We start from the raw sequence: 6,206 nt of genomic DNA on the forward strand, positions 1-6,206 counted from the left end.
AATGACTTTTTACTCACAGCACTCAGGAGGCAGAGACAGGTGGATCTCTGAGTCCAAGGCCAGCCTGGACTACATAGTGAGTTACAGGACAGCCAGAATTACACAGAGAAACCCTGTCTCGATTAAAAAAAATCAGTTAATGTGTGTATATGTCTTTGTGGGTTTGCACATGTGCTTGCAGTGCCCTTGGAGGCCAGAAGAGAGCATCTGATCCTCAAGAGCTGGAATCCATTATCAGCCTCCTGATGTGGTACTGGGATGCAAACCGAGGTTCTCTGCAAGAGCAGTACAAGCTCTTAACTGCTGAGCCTCTGCAGCCTGCTGTGGCTTTGTCAAGTAGTGTATAGTCAGAGTTGAACAAATGGACCTTGTCTTCTGTAGTGTGTGTGCATTAGGAGTGCTAGCAATATGGAGATTCCGAAAGAGAAGCAAAAGATACACCACAACCCGGCAGTGGGCTTAGGAAGAGTGTGCTTCTTGGCTAGCTAGGAAGTGCAAGGTACAGGTTAAAGTGTTCATTGACTTTGAAGCTTTTAGTTTTCCTGTATCAAAGTTTAGTTTTTCAGAACATGAATTGATGACATGTTTTAAGCATAGAAGAGTTTAGCAATTTTGTTCGTCATTTCGTTTGTAAGTTAAGTGTGTGGCAATGAATAGATACGGCTCACTTTTTTGTTTGTTCTGTTTTTAGGTGTTTATGTGTGTTTTTAAGGAAAGTGTCAATAGATCATTTTGTTCTGTTTATTCAGGATTCTGTTTTCCAAAGTGGTTGTTTGCTTTCGTTAAGTTGACTCAGCACATTAAGCACACTTCACAGGTTAAATTTCAAATAGTACGACAGCTTCAGTCCAGTAATGAATTACTTAAGGGACAGTAAGTAACTGCCTACCTATAACATAGTTTCCATAGTCTTTAAAGATCACTTAGGCCCAGGTTTGTATTCCTAGCATTTAAGATCAGCAGCAGGAGGATCACAAGGTTAAGGGCAGCCCCAGCTCATAGCAAGTCCCACGTCAGTCTGTTACACAGTGAGACCTGATCTCAAAAATAAAGTAAAACCACAAACTCTGAGCTGAGGAGATCTAGCCTCCACCCTCCTAACGCTGAGGTTACAATTGTGAGTTCCAGTACCCAGTTTAAACACCAAATGGCCTGGAGAGATGGCTCAGCAGTTAAGAGCACCGGCTGCTCTTGCAGAGGACCCAGGTTCAATTCCCAGCACCCACATGGCAGCTCACAACTGCCTGTAACTCCAGTTTCATTGGATCTAACACCTTCCCGCAGACATACATGCAAGGAAAACATGAATGTAATGAAATAAAAATAAATAAATTTAAAAACTTTATTTAAAAACAAACCAACCAAAGTTCTCACCTTATAGCCTGGGCTGCCTTTGAATTTCTGATCCTCCTTCCTTAACCTGACGGGTGCTGGTTTATACTGGGTGCCACTATACCTAGCTCCTTTGTTAACATAACTTTTATTACATTTTAATTATTTAGAGTATATGTATGTCTTGGTGTACATGTGGGGGTCAGGACAACCTGTGGGAGTCAGGTCTTTTTTTCCACTCTATGGGTCCCTGGGATTGAACTCAGGTCTTCAGGCTTGGTGGCGGGTTCCTTCACCTGCTAAGACATCTCACTGAGGCCTTACTTGTTAAAAACTTTTTAAAAATTGAGTTATATTTATTTATGTATTGGGATACATGTGCCCCAGCACACATATGGAAGTCAAGAGGACCACTTGTGGGAGTTAGTTCTTTTTCTACCATATGGGATCAAATTCAGGCTGTCAAGCTTAGCAGCAAGTGCCTTTACTTACTTACTGAGCCATCTTGCTGGCCCACTTGTTAAAGTTTCAGTGTGGATATTTGCCTTATAGTGTGTCCAAGCATTCTCCCCATACACTCATCTACGTACAGTTTATCCTGAACCATTTTGAGTTGCAGACATCATGTCATTATTTTACCCTTTTAAAAAGTACTTTTTAAGCTGGGTAATGGCATCACACGCCTTTCGTCCCAGCACTCAGGAGGCAGAGGCAGGAGGATCTCTGAATTTGAGGCTAGCCTGCTCTACAGAGCTAGTTCCAGGACAGTCAGGGCTACACAGAGAAAACTGTTGAAAACCAAAAACCAAACAAACAAACAAAAAAGAACTTCCCTTGGGGCTGGAGAGGTGGCTGCAGGGTTAAGAGCATTTGCTGCACTTGTAGAGGACCTGAATTCTATTTCCAGCACCCACATCAGATGGCCTACAGCTGCCTATAACTTCAGCTTTAGGGGAGCTGATGCCCTTCTCTGGCCTTGGAAGGCACCTGAACACATGTGCACATACACACATACACATAAATAAATAATAAGTCTTATAAAAATAAATTTCCAATATGTACAGTTCATGTAGGCCTTCATGGAAAAATGGTTAATTTACCCATTGACAAAAGATTTGGTTTTGGGGATTGCATTCTAAGTACATGCTCTGCCATTGAACTGTATCCCAGTCTCTCATTGGCTTTCTATTTGATGAAATTATGCCTAGAATATATTGGCATTTAATCTGAATAGCTGAGTAGCTGGGTCTTAAAATCAGCCAGATCTGGTGATACACAACTACATTCTTAGCACTCAGATGCCTGCCTGAGGCAGGGGAATCATGCCTATAAAGGCCATAGTGAGATACTCCCTCCCCCCACCCCCCACCCCACAAAAACAAAAACAAAAACCAAAAGAAATGGAAACTAGCCGGGTGGTGGTGGCGCACGCCTTTGATCCCAGCTCTCGGGAGGCAGACAGGTGAATCTCTGAATTCGAGGCCAGCCTGGTCTACAAAGTGAGTTCCAGGAATTAATTGGTTTCTGCCAGGCAGAGTCTGCGAGATGCGATGTCTGCCTTGTTCTCCTGATCCTCAAGCAGACTCAGTGTCCCTGAGGGACTGCATAGGTTGGTGGTGGAGTTCTTGCTTAATCTGTATCGGACCCCCAGCTTGACCCAGCTCTCCATTTTTTTCAAACTGTATGTGAAAGAGAATTCCCAGTTCTCTCCCCCTCTCTCTCTCGTTAGAAAAGGCAGATGATGTTTGTTGGATTCTTACATCTCTGTTTCCTAGAGAGTTGGTGTGTGTTTGTGTTTGAGTGTTTAAGACAGGGTCTCCCATGTAGCCAATGTCATCCTCTTTCTCCATGCATCAGAGTGCTGTGCTTACAAGTATTCACCATCTTGCCCCTGATTTTGTGTGTACAATATTGACTCGAGTCGTTGGGCAGTGACTTGGAATTTCTCAGTGCATGGCCACAGAGTGGTTTGGGATTTGGAAATAACAAATCCCAGTGATGCTGGGAATGGACCCTTTGCTGTGCACCTTGAAGTGCTCTATCCCAGGCGCATTGTCCCTCTGAGAGCAAGGGGACTGTAACTCAATTTCAACCGGTAGGAAGCCCTGTGGCTGATTTCCTGATTAAGTAGACATGATTTGATTTGTCTGTTTAGTTTTTTAAAAGACAGGTTCTCATTTAACTCAGTTTGGCCTCAAACTCCCTGTGTAGCTGAGGATGATATTAGACTTCTGATACTTTTTCTCTGATTACAGGCCACCATGCCTAGTGTATTTGGTGCTAGATATGGAACCAAAGCCCTTGTCCTTGCTAGGCAAGCATTCTGCCAGCTGAACCCTGCACTATTTTTCTTGTGTTATATTCTTTCTAAATATAATACTCTGCCTTGGTTCAGTGTCCTTGGGATGAAGCAGGAGATTTGTGCAATTGTAGCGTTTGCTGAATTACCAGGAGCATTTGTCCAGGCGCTGCTCACTGATTTGATTTCTGTGCTGACATCACTGTGCTGTTGCCTTGTTGACCCGTGTCAGCTGTGGAAGAGTTCCGCTGTAATTGTTGACTGGGGAAAGCAGCCATCTCACGCCATGGTTTTGAAATTCTGCGCTGTCATTTTCACGGTGCGGGTCCACGCCCGGCGACAGGCCGCACTGTGGTTCTTGTTGCCCGTGTGTCCGCTCCAGACTGCTCTACCTGGGTTTTAGATTCTGTTCTGTTCCCCTCACCTGGTCTACTCTCATTTTTCATAGTCATCATTATTCTCCAGTCCACGGAACTCCTTACTGTGTGGCGAGTTACTTCACTCTCTGAGCCTCAGCTTTGTCATCTGAAAGTTGGAATCGTATTGATAGCCCCTGCGCTGCAAGGCTTTAGCCAGAATTAAGTTGGAATTGTTGGCGAGCGGTCGATAGAATTAACCAGACTAGCTTTAATATAAAATACTCAGCTTTAATAAGGGGAAGAAAGGGGGCTGGAGAGATGGCTCAGAGGTTAAGAGCACCGCCTGCTCTTCCAAAGGTCCTGAGTTCAACTCCCAGCAACCACAAGGTGGCTCACAACCATCTGTAATGGGGTCTGGTGCCCTCTTCTGGCCGGCAGACATACACACAGACAGAATATTGTATACATAATAAATAAATATAAAAAAATAAGGGGAAAAAAGGGAGCTTACAAAGCCAGGGTTCCAGCGGAGCGCAGGAAAACAAAGAGGAAAAACAAACGCATACGAATGTTTTATAGACTATTTGTGGGCAGGATGGGGGGGACACCCCACAGACAAGGTGATTGACTGAGCTTCCTCATCATGGAATTGTATTGATAGCCCCCTGTGCTGGAGGGCTTTTAGTGAGAGTTGACTAATCTTTTTTTTAAAATTTATTTTATGCTCATAGGTGTTTTGTCTACATGTATGTCTATATACCATGTGCATGCCTGGTGACTTTGGAGGTCAGAAGAGGGCTTTCCCTCATGATTGGAGTTACAAATGATTGAACTACCATGTGGATGCCAGGAATCAAGCCCAGGTCTTCTGAAAGAGCAGCTAGCTAGTGTTCCTAACCATTGAGCCATCTCTTCAGTCTGAAACCTTTTTTTAAATCCTGGCCTCCATTTGTGGAGCTTCCAATCTTCCAATCTGCCATCTCATTTCACCGGAATGGAAAATCTTCATGAAGTAAGACATTTAGCAGCACAGATGAAAGTAATGATAATCACATTTTCTACCTAATCTTTACATTTAATCCTGTGTATAATCTTACAAAGGTGTATAGTGTAATTTCCATGTTGTAAATGTGAAGATTTAATTATAGAGATGAAATCACTTTAGAAAATACACACAACCAATGACAGACATAATGGGGTTTAGAATCAGGTTACACTTCAATTTTATGTGTGTGTGTGTGTGTGTGTGTATAATATTTATATTTATGTCTGTCTGCTTGCTTATCTGTGCACCATATGAGTGCATGTGCCCTTGGAACCTGGAAGAGGGCATTGGAACAAGTTACAGGCAGTTGTGAGCTGTCTGATGTAAGTGCTAGAAACTGGACTGTACAAGAGCAGGAAGAGCTCCTAACCACTGAGCCATCTCTCCATTGTCCATGCTACACTAGATTGTTCCCATATCTTGTTTTAGCTGGGGTAAGCGTGGGGAGAAAATCTACATCTTAACTTGGCAGAGAGGAAATCAGAACTTCAATATGTCTGGTTTCAAAACTGTGTCTTTAATTGTCATAGTGTACTGACTCTGGGCTGCTTAAAGCAATATGTCCTCTGTTATCACGGTGTGGGATGGGCCAGTTGTGATCTGAGTCGTTACTGATATGATAGTGTGGAGTGGATCAGTTGTCATTTTGTGCCATAGCCGTGTTCATACAGGAGCGGTAACAGCTTGCTTAATCAGTTGTTATGCAGGGGAAAAACCAGGCTTTTAGCAACTAAATATATGATGTCTCTGTGACTTTCATGGAATCCTTGACCCTTGCTGGGGTTTCTGGCGACAGTGTTTGTGTTAAAAGTACATAGGCCATTTCTGTCTGTCAACATGGCAGGACTCAGGTTGTCCAAGATGCCAGTAACCATTGGGTGTAATGAGAGAAGGATGTTCGCCAAGGATGAATCAGCACCTTGTTTCAGTCATTTCTAATGTTCTTGCTGCCTACAGACCCTTCTCTATTGGGGTTCCTTTGAGGGTTACCTTCCATGTTCTTGTACCTAACTTTCTGTCCACATAGGTTTGGGATAATGTGTATCTTAGTCATCCATGATATGCTATGTCTATAAAAGGGAAAGCCTGAGAGGTTGTGGGGAAAAGGGAACACTTCTGCATTTCTGGTGGGAGTGCAAGCCGGTACAGCCCCTTCAGATGTCAGTGTGGC

The sequence above is a fragment of the Arvicola amphibius genome, chromosome 10 (genome assembly GCF_903992535.2).
Source record: "Arvicola amphibius chromosome 10, mArvAmp1.2, whole genome shotgun sequence".
Classification (NCBI taxonomy): domain Eukaryota; kingdom Metazoa; phylum Chordata; class Mammalia; order Rodentia; family Cricetidae; genus Arvicola; species Arvicola amphibius.